At 35.5% G+C, this 16,689-nt stretch overlaps 1 protein-coding gene across 1 annotated transcript in view; it reads right to left on the reverse strand.

Moving 5' to 3' along the window:
• The window catches only part of tutl (turtle), a 58,895-nt gene that overhangs the window by 23,697 nt on the left and 18,509 nt on the right, over window positions 1-16,689 (reverse strand). The window lies entirely within an intron of this gene.

A 16,689-nucleotide genomic window follows, 5' to 3' on the forward strand; every position in this document is an offset into this window, starting at 1 on the left:
ACTTCTGTGATCCGACGTTTTCATTGCACTAAAGAACTAATTTACAATGATCAGACTTGCAACTACCCACAGAAAATGATGAGGAAGAATGATGTGGTTTCAATGGTTAAGGGCGGTTTTAACTTGTGGTCCTAATGGGCTCCACTTGTCCATCACGCCAGGCGACTTCGCACAGGATAATACAATGGGATAAGATGGGATGAAATACAGATGACTACAGGATAATGCAGATGCCCTCTAAAGATAAGGATCGCTACATAACTCCTGACATTGTTAAAAATAACCGAAGACTGATTTGCGTTGCATTTTTACATTTATTTTTTCTATTTAGAGCCTTTTTGCTCAAAAACGAATCGATCGATTGTAAATCACGTTACACCATTAAATATACAATACTTTTGAAATATCTTTAATTTGAGGTGTCACTTGACCCAGGTTTCGATTTTAAAAAATCAGTCATTTTGCTTTACTGATGACTTAAGTAACATTTAGAAAAATAAATAAACGTTAAAAAATGGCATTTTTTATCATATTTAACGCCACCTCTGGATTTCTGTTTAAATAACAATTTGTTAAAAATTCTGTTGAAGAGTTAATTGAAAGCCGAAGGGTATATAGAAACCAAATTTCGTTGCTTTATGGGGAGCTTTTTATTGAAGTCATGTAGGCCTCTGGCCTCAGTTTCATTAAGGTGGCAGTGTAGCGGCACGAAAGGATATCGGGAGATATTTTTTATAATAAAAAGTTATCCAGATTTTTGCTCTTTCTCAAAGATAAAGGACAAAGAACCAAATTTTCTTGTGTTAAAATTATATAAAATTTAGACCACGTGCTCATCTAGTTCCACGAGACTGTAGGTGCCAGTTTGACGTGCTAAAGAGGATATACAGAGATATTTTTCATAAAAAAATTATTTCTATATTTGACTCTATTGCACGATTTGTGTCAAATGCGAATTTGGTTTGACTCGACTTCTGGATATTTTGAGTCCTCTTCCAGATACATCTAGTTTGCACAGACTGTTTTGGATACTCCAAAATATGAGTTATTAGAGTTGCCACTTTTTAATGGTTCCTAAAAAATTTCTGATTTTAATTTTTATTTGATTTTATTTGACCTTAAATAAAGTTGATTTTACTAAAAACTCTCAAAAAGTGTTAATTTTGCTTAATTCCCAAATGTTTGATTTAAATCACCGGAACCATTAAAAATGACTGGTTTATATTGTTAAATGTTAAAAACTTCCAATAGATCTTCATTATTTTACCATAAATCAAGTTTAACTTTTCCAAAGTGTCTAAACAATTTTGGAATTTAAGTGACTCCACAATGTTCAATTGACATAGACCTTTATTTCGCCCAATCAAATTAGATCCCCCGAGATTTTTTTATGTTTTATTTATTATTATTATTATTATGATATAAATCGCCAGAAAATGTCTCAAATAAACCTATTATCAGTTCTCGTCGATTTTACCCTAAATTAAATTAATTTTGAAACACAATTAAATAATATTGTGATAACGTCTTCTGATAAAGTCTGTCACAAGGTCCTTATCGTTTTGGACCCCGATGTGCAAAAGTGTAAATTGGGCACAAATAATAATTATATATTCTAAAGAATCTGTGTTGCTAGCCTTGGAGAAGAGACCGAGATCTTTGAGAGGGTACATGCACAACGCCAGATGGCCTTTTTCGAGTTTTGGATCATGGAAATGTTCCCTGTAGCATTCCAGTTCAAGACATATAACACATATTATGGCAAAGGCCACGAATAATTGGCTATGGAACAGGCTTCTCCAGAGACCAGTTTAACCTGAACCAACCGAAGTTTCACTCGACAAGATACATTCTCCTGAGAGCATTCTCCAAAATTTGCTTTAAAGCTTTCGATGTGCAAATTGGATAGGTATCACGCTAATCAAAAAATCTAAATTCCGCCAAGATGTTTCATTCAAGGTTGGTGATTTTGAGGTCAAGAACGTGTCTGAATGAAACCTCCTTGTTTTGTTTCATTTAGGAATGGTGCGCACTAGAAATATCTACACTAAACACTAAACGATCTCTACTACATTTGTTAGAAACATTATTTTTTGCCACATAAGATGTTTCCAGAGTATTACACGGGAACAAGTTAGCTGAAGATAGCACCCCAGTGTGGGGGGGGGGGTTGTAAATTTCTGCCGAACGACCCGTTCCGGTTTGCGGACTCCGCTCTCCGGATGTCCCCATAAATAACACGTTTCCTCATTTAAAACACCCCAGAAAGAAATTAAGCCGTCCTTGTCGGGCGTAGATTTAAATTTACTGCGTGATGTAGAATGACACAGACAGGTGTTTTTTTGCGAGCGGGACAATTTACATCTCTCGTGCCAAACAAACGGAATTTTTGATCACAGAGATAAAAACCTCGAAGTAGGGACACGCCCAATTTGAAATTCCCATCAAACGATATAATAATTCCGGGCAACGCTGGCGTCGGTCGTAAATAAGCTGTTTCGTCATTGTTCTGGATAATGCCGAAATGATAGTGGTTCGCAAACATTTTGAAAAGACGTTTTATGGCGCGGCAATCAACATAAAAGGGGAAATTAATCCGGCGTTAATAAAGGAGAGATTTATTGAACAGCGGCTCTTAGACAAACAACGACATTGGGGCTTTGTTTCCCAGACCTGTTTCCAGAGTGCTGCAACCGACAGAAGGGCACAAATCTTTTCTAGCAATTCAACGACAGGTACTGTCGTATTTTGAAAAGAAAATCCCAGAAAAACAAATTTTAATTTAAAAATTGCTAAGAGCAAACGACCATTCCGCTTTCTTTGCCGTATTTTTTCCATTAGGGATTCTCGTCAATATGGCGAAGGAATTTTTTTACTCTCTAATCATTTGAAGCTAAAGGGTACTTTAAAAACGATCAATTAACTCAATTTATACTTAAACATCGTTGTCTTTATTCCTCTTGGCATTACCTCTTATAAGATTTACGAGACAACACAACGGGGATTAAACTCGAACAAATTCGGAAAGTTGCAGAGAACAATGCAATGCAAATATATCCCCACTAGACAATGGAAAATTAAATTGAACACCTTTCGATCAGTATTACGGTGTTTGATTGCTTTTAGTTTGTTCCACAATTAAATGGGAACAATTTGTGCTGAATGGTAAAAATGTAGATCGATATCGAAAAAATCAGATAAATGACGTATGATGGGGCGGAAAATCAGCCCTAAAATTCCCTTCTGAACAGATAATCCTGCAATCATATCGGAAGATACCGAATCTTGGTAACATCAGATTATCAAAAATTTTAGGAAATTGATTAACTTTGTGCTCTCAATTAAAAATGTCAGTGCAGAAGCATGTAGGTTTGTAGCGATAAACTCGATAACTGAATAAAAAATTTAAATCCTGATTACTAATTTCACGAGAATTCTTCGTGAAAAATTTAGAGAATAATAGAATTTAATGTCCTCCTTAGAATTTTGCAATAATCAGATATTTTACGACTGCTGTCCTTTGATTCATCACATAGCCACTAATCTGGACCAGTGTTTCCCAGGACGTTTGTTATTATAGTGAAAGAGTGAAACAATATTTATTAAAGTTGAATCAAGATGTAATCCTGCATCACAATCCCTGAAGTTCATTAATTCTGTGTTCAACGTTTCTGATTTTCGCCTTAAATTTTCATAATCTCTGAAAAAATCCTCACAGGCTTCTGCCCACCCTACTCAGTTACTGACAAGTTTTCTTCGCTTTCACAAATATTGATTTGGGCGAGACACTCTTAACAGCTTAATATTTTATTCCTCTTGTTCTGAGTAAACAAATACTAGTAAATAAAATCTAGTCTTTAAACTTGATGATTGTGGCGAAATCGATTTTCCTAATTTAAAAATTAAAATCAAGCCAATCACAGGACAAAATTTCTTATCCACATTTAACGCATTATTGAGCATAATCCAAAATACCGTCCTTCGTCCAATAAAAACTTAATAATGAAAAAATTTATATTATATTGTGTCGTGATTCGGATAAAATCGATTTTCCGTCCGACGAAACCGGACATGACGCTCGGGTTTTAAATCTATATATGTAAATTTAAGCTTTTAAGAAACATTAGAAAGACAAAAAATGTAATTTCTTGGTGTCCATCTCTGCCCATATAGATCTCTTGAGGGTCCTGGCAAAGGAAATTTTTCAAATTTTCGGTAGTAATGGTCAAATTTACACAAATCAATCAACAAATAAATTTAGCCTGCTTTCAAGTACTGTTAAGAATGCTAGATTTGGTACAATTACCTCGTTTTTTTCATAATTTGATGATAAATTAGGTACACTAATTTTTTTAACAATAATTCTTTTTTTTTGATAGATAAAAATTATTAATTGTTTATGCATTTTCATGAAAAATGAAATATGAAATTGATATATTAAAAAATAAATCGTAAAAGTTCGAATATAACTGAGATAAAAATAAAAATTTACCAATCATAGTTTTTCAAATTATGTGTCAATTGCATCATCACAACACATGAAAAATTACTTAATGCTAATACAAAGATGACCCATGCAACAAATCTAAAGAAACCTGATAACCTTGTCATGGTAAGAACCACATTTATGGAGTAAACCATGATTGTCTGCTAGGTGATTATGTGATCATATGAGAAGATACCGAACGTGTTAACACTCGGACAGTCCCCAGAAAATTCTATTATAGATTTTTTTATTCCCTTCAAAACAAAGCTCTTTTATGTCATAAATTAAAGCATTTAATTAGAAAAGTGGAAATACTACAACTCAAACTCATTTTTAATCGCTTTCATCGTCGCAAACAAATAAATCAGGTTTCAAAGCTTCATTTTCATCAATACCAATAAAATTTAATTCAAGACCATTAGTATTAAGGTGTTTCATTCATATGATTAATTCAGATGTTTATTACAGCAATTGTTGTGTCTTCCAGGTGTAAATGAAGTTTTTCTTCTTTCGCACATTCAGAATTGTCTCCTCAGTATCGTTTTCACCACGAAACTGCTGTGAACTATGGTGTCAGTCCATGTAATATAACATCGTTAGTCTTTACCTGATCTTTGATTCTGAGATAAATTTGAAAATTTATTTTTGACCTCCATCCCTGAGGAAGGTGAATCGACACTGAGTTGCTCTTTTTGAACACATCAATTAAACTATACAAAAATAGACGTGATGGTATTTTTCCCGAGGCCTTCATGCGAGATGTGGTCTGAATAAATGAATCCTGTTTAGGTACGTTCTTGAGAAATGTAAATATCACATGGGCCAACCTCGAAACCCCAGTAAACCACTGAGGAAACTTCCACTGGAAGTTATTGTGATGCTTGCATGTGAAAGCTGTAGCAAAATCGATTTTCATAATTTACAATGATGAGACTATGTCGAAATGTCCAAAAATCAAATCCTTTATGAAGCTTACATGTATTATTAATGAACGGCTTACATAATTGACATAATGACATAATTTGATAGTGTGTTTATCAATTATTTAATATCTCGTTCGACAGATCTCTAAAAGTGCAGTAATGGACAATGGGTCCCTAGTTTCGACCTAATTATTACAAAAGAACAATACGTACGTCATACTTTGTCAAATTATGCGCAACAATTGCATTTAAACGTATTCGAAATCAGCGTACACTACGTTGGTTTCGAATTTGTTTTTAATTATGCAACATAAGCGAAAATCAGTGAATTCTAGTGGTAGGATCATCTATTACACACCCTAAAGAAACTCAACAACCTTGCCCGGACAGGCTGCAAAAGCCAGACTTGACAGCAAGTCAGGCACACACCACCGCCTAATAGGCACACGAACGAAAATAATCCATCAGGAAGTCCGAGGTGCACCTTTCCAGAAAACGGCGGCGCCCGCCCAATGCCTGAATGCACCGACGTTTTATGCGGTTTATGCACCCGTCCGAAACGGAGCGGCAGCCACGACTGCGAGGGTGTTTCGACTGGCTGGATTGTCGGAGTTCGGCGTGAGGCCTTATTGATCCGTCGCAGATTGGCGCGGAACGCTTAACAAAAGTTCGTGCCTCGGCTGCTCTGCCACACTCCTCCGGCCTCTTTCTCTATGATTATATACTGAAAATTGATGTTTTCGTTCCTCCTTATGACCTACTTGTGTTTACGTTTTTTCCTCAGACAGAAATGTTGCGGTATCTGGAATCTTTCCGAATGAAGGAGAAGCTATTATACGCCAGGCTAAAGATTAAATTTTGTTTACGAATCAATCTCAGCTCGAAGGGCCCTAAAATCTCCGGCATTACATAACCGATAATAATACAACACACCGTTCCTCTAGAGTAAAGAAGCAGTTACGACACGCGTGTGGTGTCTGTGACGTGTGCCACGGGCGGATGACGTCATAACGGCGAAGTATCGATTTTCCCGGAGTGAGAGAGTGAAAACGGGTCTGCTTTAACTGGGTTTCCGAATGCGGCCTCCCGAAGGATATTTATGTGATCGGAGGAGGCCCGTCTTCAATTAATAAGTCACAAGTCTCAGGGCCGAGACGTGGGAGTGTGAGCACATGACAAATTACCGCCCGAAGGGTCTATAAATATATCGAGCATTGTGTATGATAAGCCCCTTTATACATGCCGGTTAAATTATGAAGCAATTAGTGCGGTGACTGATCCGTTTCGGCGACTAAAGCTCGGAATCGGACTAATCGCCGTCGCCCGGGCCAATTCGGTTGTGCCCGTCCGACCTCAAACCGACAATTTTGACATTAACCAGAATAGAATAATCCGACCGATATTATTAAAGTTGTAGTGAGTGTGAATCCGAAATTCAATCGCCGTAATGGTAAAATGGCACTGCGTGCGGTTGGGAATACCAATTAAGCTCTTATCCTAGGGTGATGGTCAAATAGGGCTGGTTTGACTAAACCTAAACTAACCGCTTTAAATATATTACCAGGCTACCTTCGAATAAAAAAGTCGGGTTCCCCTGTAGCCTACGAACACGACTCCATGCCTCAAAAGCAAAGCCTTCAGGTTAAACCCCGAACCTCAGCAGGCTTAAGTTGGACATGCAATCTCTCTCCCATTGAAATAGGTAAGTCGTGTTCCCACGTACTCCTTGACGAAAGCCCAACGTGAAAAAATCGTCTTCTCAAGGTCATTAAAGGACCATCTTCCACTCTTATGGACTCGCTCCCTCATTTATTACTAATAAACCGTATTCCCAGATTGGCCTTCTTTGTTCGCGTGAAAACTTTCTAACTCTTAATTTTACCAAACTAAATTACTTTTAATTACAATTTCCATTTCGTTAGCGATTTCTAGTGCTGTACATTTTGGCAATATTAAACATGGGTAATGTAATTTTCTTAACTGGAATGATTAAAAATGAATAAAACCGATATACAAAGAGAGATTTTGATAGAAATCGAATAGCTTCTTGACCTCTAAATAATGAAAAAAAAAAAAAGTAAAAAAAAAACCTTTTGAAACTGTGAAATAAGCTTATGTGTCACAGATACTCATAGAATTAAGGACTCGAAGGTTCATATGCTATATATGGAGACTCTCTAGAGGTGAAGATGCAACGGATAGAGAAACAACAGAAGGCATGAAGGGTTAACTTTTAAATCGAGATATAAGACTTGAAAAAAAAAGAAATTAAAAAATAGAGAAATAGCATTGAAGGATGTCAGATTTGTGAAAATCAGAAATGTATAAATAGAAAAAAACAAGGAATTGGAAAATGAAAAAGCAAACTTAGGAGAAAGGAAACAAGTACAATCCAAACATTACAGCTTCACATAGGGGCAACGTACTATCTCTAAAAGCGAGAGTAGAAGAAGCAAGTTCAAAGATGAATGTTATGCGTTAATTGCTGCCCATCCCTGGGGCGTATACCGTACGGATTTACCCCCTTCCTCCAACTTTTCATCAAATTATTATTTTTAAATAATTCTGAAGCGGCATTAAATGTGACAAAAAATCCTATTTTTTAACGTTTGTTTATTTTTCTAAATATTGTTTATGTCATCCGTAAAGCAAAATGACTGATTTTTTAAAATGGAAACATGGGTCAAGTGACACCTCAAATTAAAGATATTTCAAAAGTATTGTATATTTAATGGTGTAACGTGATTTACAATCGATCGATTCGTTTTTGAGCAAAAAGGCTCTAAATAGAAAAAATAAATGTAAAAATGCAACGCAAATCAGTCTTCGGTTATTTTTAACAATGTCAGGAGTTATGTAGCGATCCTTATCTTTAGAGGGCATCTGCATTATCCTGTAGTCATCTGTATTTCATCCCATCTTATCCCATTGTATTATCCTGTGCGAAGTCGCCTGGCGTGATGGACAAGTGGAGCCCATTAGGACCACAAGTTAAAACCGCCCTTAACCATTGAAACCACATCATTCTTCCTCATCATTTTCTGTGGGTAGTTGCAAGTCTGATCATTGTAAATTAGTTCTTTAGTGCAATGAAAACGTCGGATCACAGAAGTTTGCAGATCTATTAATCCACAAACCTTCGCTAATGTAAGGCAGAAATTTGTTGTTAAAATACATTTTTGGTAGGAACAAAATGGTGCTTTTTTCGAGCATTTAATTTAATTAATTTCCTATCACCAAACAAGTTTGTTTTATTGTTTATGTACTACGAAACTGAATTTGTGTTGCATTTGTACGACAATTATTTTTCTATTTATAGCTCTTTTTGTCAAAAGCTAATCGATTGATTATAAATCGCATTCCACCATCGAACGTTGTTTTGAAATATCTTTAATTTAAAGTGTTACTTGACCCATTGTTCAATTTTAAAAAATCGGCCATTTTGCCCTACCGGTGACGTAAGATGGTAATAAGGCATTTTTCGTGCTTTCCACCTTCTTCATTAAATCATTCAAACTATTAGCCGAGCAAGAGTCTGAGATCTGCGTGGTAGTGGTGGAATACTGGCTACATGAAGGGTGAAAAATTCAACATTGTAAAGATGTTGGAACCAGCATAAAGAGCAATAAAACATCACAACATTAATTTCATGATTGATCATTAATGTGGGATGACCTCTGTGACTTTCTAGAAAGCTAAAAATTTCAATGATTTTTCGACGATTTAGAAACCCTGTAGAAGGGCAATTTATAGCCCAGAAGCTAGACCAATACCTACAACTAATAACTAGAAGCAATGAAAATGTAGGGGAAATTAGGGGATGATAAGGCCTATGGAAAGTAAGGAAGTTTAATTCAAATGCCTTGGAAAAACCTTATGGACAAAAAGCAGAGGTTTTATTTGAAACCTTTGATGAAGGGAGCGGTTTCCCACGAAATTTGTCCCTTTCTTGCACTCTTGGCTTCAAACCCAATAAATCACGAATCTCCGTGTAAAATCACCTGTTTAATTAAAACGTCAGTTCTCAAATCCCTATGGACAGTTTCCCGGGAAGGTTCGGGCTCTTTGAAATTCAATTGGTCAACACACTCCACTCAGTTACACTCTCCCCGAGGAACTTTTTGCATTTAATTGACCGCCAACTCTTGCTAAAGAGTCTATACCGGAAATTGTCGGGACCTTAATTTGGCCTCCGAAGGTTGTGAATATAAAGTGACCATCAAGGTTTTTTTTCTGAATTAAAATTTAATGCGGTCCGTGTCTCTCGTGTAACCAAAGCGAATTTTCCACTGTCAGATTCTCGCATTTCCACCCAGTCATAATTTCATTCCGTGATATATTTAGTAACGTTCCTAGCGGGATGCATTAAGGGTTGATAAAAGGGCTGGGTCAGCGTTTTGAATTAGATTTTGCAATTTTCTGCCATCCTGCGGTCAGGAAATGTTCCCATTTGCTTTATATGTTAGTTCCCTTAAAAATTCTTTACAGATTGAAATCAATGTAGCGCTTTAATTGGTAAAACAACGACTGATGGTTGATTTAGAAGAGTTATTTGTGGCCCCATTCGATTCCAAATTAAATAATAATTTACGTTCAGTGGCACTTGGTTATTTGTTGCTGCAAATGTAAATGTAAATGTAAATTTACAACTGGTAATTACTATGAGTTCCGCAAATCTGCTTAATAAGCGATCCAATCATCAAATAATTTTCTTCTGTTCGGTTATTCTAGCAGTTCCCAAAGGGGGATTGTTTTGTTGGAGCACAAAATACCTGAGCTTAGCAACTTTTCCTGTAATAGACCATTAATTTTTTTAATACGGGCATTGTTACTTGAAACTTCATTTTGCCAACCCCTTTTTCGCAGTCGCCGTAATATATCACCCTTATACGAAAACAAAGGGTTCATATCGGTGCGGATAGTGTATTAACAAGCCGGACTAACAAAAGTGGCCGATTTTTATCGAATACTGGGTGATTGATGACGCCCTTTCATTTTGCGGGCATCCATTTTTAGTAAACAAATAATTCCTGATTTAAATTTACCTATCGCAGGGTTCATTAATCATGTCCACGGTCCGACCACGCTGAATGGCTTTGAACCGACGAATCGTGAAATTTGTAATTCTCACAAAATCGTCATTAAAATGAAGTTTCACCATAAAAAATCTTCTCAGTTAAACTCAACCTCATTAAGGGATATTTTTCCAACTCTGCAATTAACCGTCTCGAATCCGAACAGAAGAGATCCACTGCGGACCATAATTTGACCCTTAATGGCATAATTAATAACTGGAGGGCCATTAAGGGTCATAACTCGAAACCCCGAAGAACTGGAGCTACTTTTCATCTCAGCAGTAAAAAGAAATAAACCCCGAATAATTAGGTAATAGAAAAAAACACCAGTGTTTGGTTTTTAGGCATATGCAGGATTAGTGGTCTTTATGGAGCGTACAAGTCCTCTAAAATGTTGGAAGCAAGCCTGTGTATAGTCTAAGACATTTAGGTACAGGAGGAATAAAAAATTAGAGAATTATTATCATGGTCAACCAGAGGTTTGAAATGCCAAGAAATATACAGGATGTTTTGCAATAAAATGGCAGAAATCTGTGTGTTTTAGGAGCTTGGAAATCTAAAAATCTCACCTTGAAAATTTCATATATTTGGAATCAATTCTACACAGGAAGAATCTCATATTAAAGAATTTTGTTACTTTTTTACATATTTACATAATTTACTTACTTTTTTGCATAATTGACTTGTACTAATAAGAAAAATATCCACTGTCTGATCAATAAAGTCAAAAGTCTCATTCGGCTTTTGCAAGAAGGTGAAAAAGTTTCTCTAACTCCATTACTTTTACTAAAAGTTCTTAAATTATCCAAAATTTCAAAGGTTGGCCGAAGATTTCATTTTAAGTTGGAAAGTTCTTCCACATGTTACAACAAACCGAAAAGGTAGTTCCAGTGCCACAGAAGTTTGAATACTCCCCAAGGATTATTTCAACTAAAATTCAAAGAATTCATTCAGTTTCTACCAAAAGGTCAAGATTTCCCAGCAAACGTCGATGAGTACCTGTAGATTTCGCTCGAAGCAGAGAAAGCGCCACAAGAATTTCAAAAATTAATTCCAGACTTCACAGAGATTCGAAAACTCTCTGAAAGCTAAACCTGAATTGATTTACTTACTGTAAATCTCAAAAGGAATTCGAAAATTAATTTTCAATTTCACAGACAACTCTAAAGCACCCTGAACATTTCCACTGAAATTGAAAAATTCATACCAGATTTCACTTGGGTGTTAAACTCATTAGAGGTGAAGTTGAAGTTCGTAAATTTCCTTCATATTATTCAAAAACCTTAAAATAAAATTCAAGATTTCACAGAGAGTTAAAATAATTTTTTACGCGTTTCACAAAAGGATAATTGCTTATGTAATTCAAAAACAGAGACCTAAAGTTCTATTTGAAGTTTAAATACATCAAATGGCCCAGATTTCACATTGACGGTCGAAAACTCGCCAAGAATTTCACTTGAAATGTGAAATAGTTTCACGAGGTTTCACAAAATGTTCAATAAACAATTCTAAATTTCATGAATTAAAGAAACTTTCACTACAGGATATACTTCAGATTACCAAATTATTCTCATTTGGGATAAAACTTCTAATATCACAAAGTATGTAGAGCGTTGTCAATGAAACAACAGAAATCTGTATGAAAAATTCAGAAGTTTCAAATGGCTTAAACCTTTAAATATTGACCTGAAAAAATCTGATACAAAAAAACATACAGGAACTTATAATACACAGTTACACCCATAGAAAATCAGAAAATTAAAAAAGAGTTCAAAAATCAAGAAATATACGGGATATTTATAATGAAACAGCAGATATACACTGCACAGCAAAATTAACGCATGTATTACATTTTTACGCATTTTAGTTATCATTTTAGAATAAAGATTTTACGTTTGCTAACAAAGAATGACCATTTTCAATAAATCTAGCTTAACGGAATCGATAAGGAGTATAATTAAATGATTACTCGCCGTACCTAAAAATTACATAATATTTATTTCTTAATTTGTACAAACAAATTAATGAATTTTCAATAGCGGGTATTACCCCCTCTTGCTCTGATTACTGCTTCACATTTTCTTGACGTACTTGAAATGACGGTTCTAATGTGAACTTGATTAATTTGATCCAGTATTTCCACGATCCTCAATAACAATTCATTTAAGTCCCTAGGGAAAACCTGCAAGGCTCTAACTTGTCGAACTATGTTGTCCCATAAATGCTCGATGAGGTTCACATCAGGGCTTCTTGCTGGCTAAGGCAACGTTTGAATTTCCACATCTTGAAGGTAATTCTGTACTACTCGTGTCACGAGTGGGTGTGCATTATTATGCATCAATAAAAATTTATCACCGATAAATGGGGCATTTGGCACCACATAGGGTTCTAAAACATCTCTTATGTATCAGTGAGCTGTCAAACACCATTCTGACGCACAGCTAAGTCCGTGTGATTTTCCAAACTAATGCTTCCCCATTTCATAACAGATCCACCTCTATAGCTCACAGTTTCGACAATGTTGTACTGGGTGTATCGCTCTCTAGGACATCAGTATACTCTCCTACAACGATTATCACTAAAAAGGCAAAATCGAGACTCATCCGCAAAGATCCCATTGATGATCACCCCAATCTTGCTGCTCTCGGGCAAATTGAAGACGTTGTCTTCGATGCTCTACGGTCAACAGGGGATCGCTGGCAGCCCTATAGGGAGTAATATTGCGTTCTGCCAATCTTCTTCACACTGTATTTTGACTGACACGAAAGTGATATCGACGAGAAAACTCCTGCTACAGTGCAATGCTTGTAATGAATCGACGTAGATTTCAGCTAAAAAAATCGATCTTAGTTATCCGCTGTCAACCTTTGTCGCCATTGTCCGGGTCTTCTTTGATTACTACTAGTATCCCGAAACCGCGCGAATCCTCTAGAGACCGTAGATTGTGCCACTTTAAACCGCAGTGTGATTTGAACTTGTGGCTACTTCCGCAAGTGCCACAACAGCTACATATTCTTCCAGCGTAAGATTTCTCCTCTTATGGACATTTTGAGCCATTTTCTTTGGGAACAAAATTTTAAATTCACAAAATGCTCTAAAAACACCATCTAAACGAAATTAATTGAAGTATACAAACTTCAAGCTTAAGTTGCTGAAACAGCACTTTTCAATATTTTGTAAACAACTGTTATCTTACAAATAAAAATTATGAAAAAGTTTTAAGTCACAAAGAAATAATTTTCAACTACTAGTGCGGGCATTATAAATATTTTTGAAGGCAGATTTTTCAATTTTAAAAATTATGCGTTAATTTTGCGATGCATTGCATGTGCGAAAGACTTAGAAGTTTCAAATATCTGGAAATCTTGAATAATGAGCTTAAAACTAGTTGCTAAGAACGAATTAATAAATAGAAAAACGCTTAGTATTACACAGACCACCTAGAGAAAATCAAAGGTATGAAAATCTGCAAGTATACAAGATGTTTTCTTTAAAACAGCAGGGATACGTGCAACAAAAATTAACAAATTCTTGCTTGGAGTTCTTGAAATACAGAGTGTTTCATTTAAAGTGACACAAGCGATTATCGCCATAACCAAATTTAAAATTAAAAAAAAAGTTTCAAACAAACATTGCTTGTTATGAAAGGGAACGTCCAAGACACACAAGCAAATTTTTACTTAAGGTTATTTAAAAAAACATTTCAAGGTTAATTTTGTTTTTTTTTTTAATGGAACACCCATTTTTTTTTTGGTAAATTTGCAAAGAGCTTAAAAAATTAAGTATTTTTTGCTAGAAAAGTTTTTTCTAAAACTTCTCGTCTGCCAGATATCAACAAAAATTGAAATGGCATATTTCTAATAGCACATGACTTAAATTATGAAAAAACTTTATTATTGGAAAATAAAAATTCACAAATTCTAAAAATTAATCCAAGCTCATAGTAAAAATTATTTAAAAATATTTATCAACCGAACAAATGCTCCACATGTTGACCTTTCGTATGAAAACATTTTCCAATTCTCTTAATAAACGATCTCGAAACATTTCCAAGCATTTCTTCAGCGATTGCTCCACAAACTGCTGTAATGCAGTGTTTCATATCATCCGGACGTTTTGGGACTTGAACATACACTTTTTCTTTGCGATAACCCCAAAAAAAGTCTAATGGGGTCAGGTCATGTGATCTGCGTGGACAGTTCACTGGACCATTATGTCCTATCCATTTTCAGGAAACTCCCATGGTTCGTGAAAGTGGATTCGTCAGAAAAAAGCACATTGAAGAAAAAGTTTTCGTTCAGATCTAATTTTTCCCTAGCCCAAGTACAAAATTGCACCCGCTTTTCAATATTGTTACCATGTAATTCTTAGTGGAGCGAAACATGATACGGACGCAATTTATTCAATTTTAAAATGTGATGCACACTTGCCAACAAAATGCCCGAATCTCTTGACAACTTAAAATAGCTATTTGGCTATTTTCATTGGTGGCAGTTTTGGTGCAGATTTTTTACTTTTCTCCACGTTGCCACTTTCAAGAAATATCTTGATTATTCGATATAAAGTTCGACAACTATGTGCTCTTTCTTCAGGGAATCTTTGTACATAAATCCGATAAGCTTCAGCGTTGTTTAGATCATTTTCTCTATAAGCTAACACCATAAATTTTGTTTTCTTTACAAAAGTCCTCACTTGTTCAATTTTAAATTAACAACGTTAGTTGAAGAAACAAATAATTAATATTGTTTTAAAGGTTCCTTTGAAGTTTATAAATTAATTCGATTCCCCCTCAAAAAAATTACGAATACATTTTAGTGAAAACATGGCTTTTTTGTTCGACTGATAAATGTTTCAAAATCATTTTTACTATGATTTTGAGCTAATTTTTAGAATCTGTGAATTTTTTCGTAATTTAAGTCTTTTGTTATTTGAAATGGGCCACTTCAATTTTTGTTCATACCTGGAAAACGAGAAGTTTTAGAAAGAACTTTTCCAGCAAAAAATACTTAATTTTTTAAGTTGTTTGCAAATGTACCAAAAAAATTGATGTTCCTTTTTTAAAAAAATTAGCTTTGAAACGTCCTGTAAATGACCCTGAGTAAAAATATACTTATGTGCATGTGACATCCCCTTTCATAACAAGCAATGTTTGTTTGAAACTTTTTTAAATTTTAAATTTGGTTTCGGAGATAATCGCTTGTTTCACTTTCAATGAAACACCCTGTATAACATTAGAAAATCTTGTCAGGAAACACAGGATGTCAATATTACAATGTCACCGGGTATAAGCATTGTTCTCTTTGCAGGCAGATAGGACTAGGCAAATGACAAGTCGGTCTGATTTCCCTCTGGGCCATAACTTATTGACGAACTCCTGGAAGTTTCGACTTGGAAGTTTCAATGTAGTACAAGTCACCTTTTGGATAATAAATGTATAATTAGTTTTGGTAACTTCCTTTGAATAATGGGAGTTGTAAATGTGTTTAGTTTGAGGTTTCGAACGAGTCCTCACAAGAATTTAGCATAATATGCAGGAGCTGCAAATAGCAGAATGACGGACGCAAAAACCTACTAATGCGCCCCAGTATATTCTTCTCATTAGCCTCCGCAGGCTGAGTTTTGAGGGACAAGGGCCCCCTAACGTCCACATTGGCACGTACACTGTTGTGACACGCCCAGGTTACTTTCCAAGGTTCCATTTAACTAGGGAGAGATAAAGGAAACATTAGGATTTTACATTAGCAGGAGACAGATGAGGATCTGCTGTAAGCTGCAATAAAGCTTAACGTCGGATGTCTGCATTAATCCCACCAAAAACTCGTTATATTTACAATTAGAGACGCAATTATTACTCGTATATCGAAACTTATTAGGTTAAAAGCGTTTAATTGCCTACCGCCATTGATGGGGCTAACAGGGGCTTAATTGATAGGGTTCTAGTTGAAAGTCTACAATTAATGTTGGCCAATTATGTAACACACATTAATTACGCGATCACGAAGCAATTTAACTTCGCTAATTAACTAACTGGCTTTTGAATAAGCTTTCCAGCATATAAGGAGTTCGGCCAACTTCCGAATTGTCAGAGGCCCTTCCGTTTTGCTTTTGGGTCTGGCTCATTCTCCAAGCACAAGTAGATGTGCCAGATTTATTAAAACGTTACAATGCCTTTTGGATAGAAGAAACTAAGTTTTCCAGCGTTTCC

Source organism: Euwallacea similis, chromosome 4, assembly GCF_039881205.1.
Source record: "Euwallacea similis isolate ESF13 chromosome 4, ESF131.1, whole genome shotgun sequence".
Lineage (NCBI taxonomy): Eukaryota > Metazoa > Arthropoda > Insecta > Coleoptera > Curculionidae > Euwallacea > Euwallacea similis.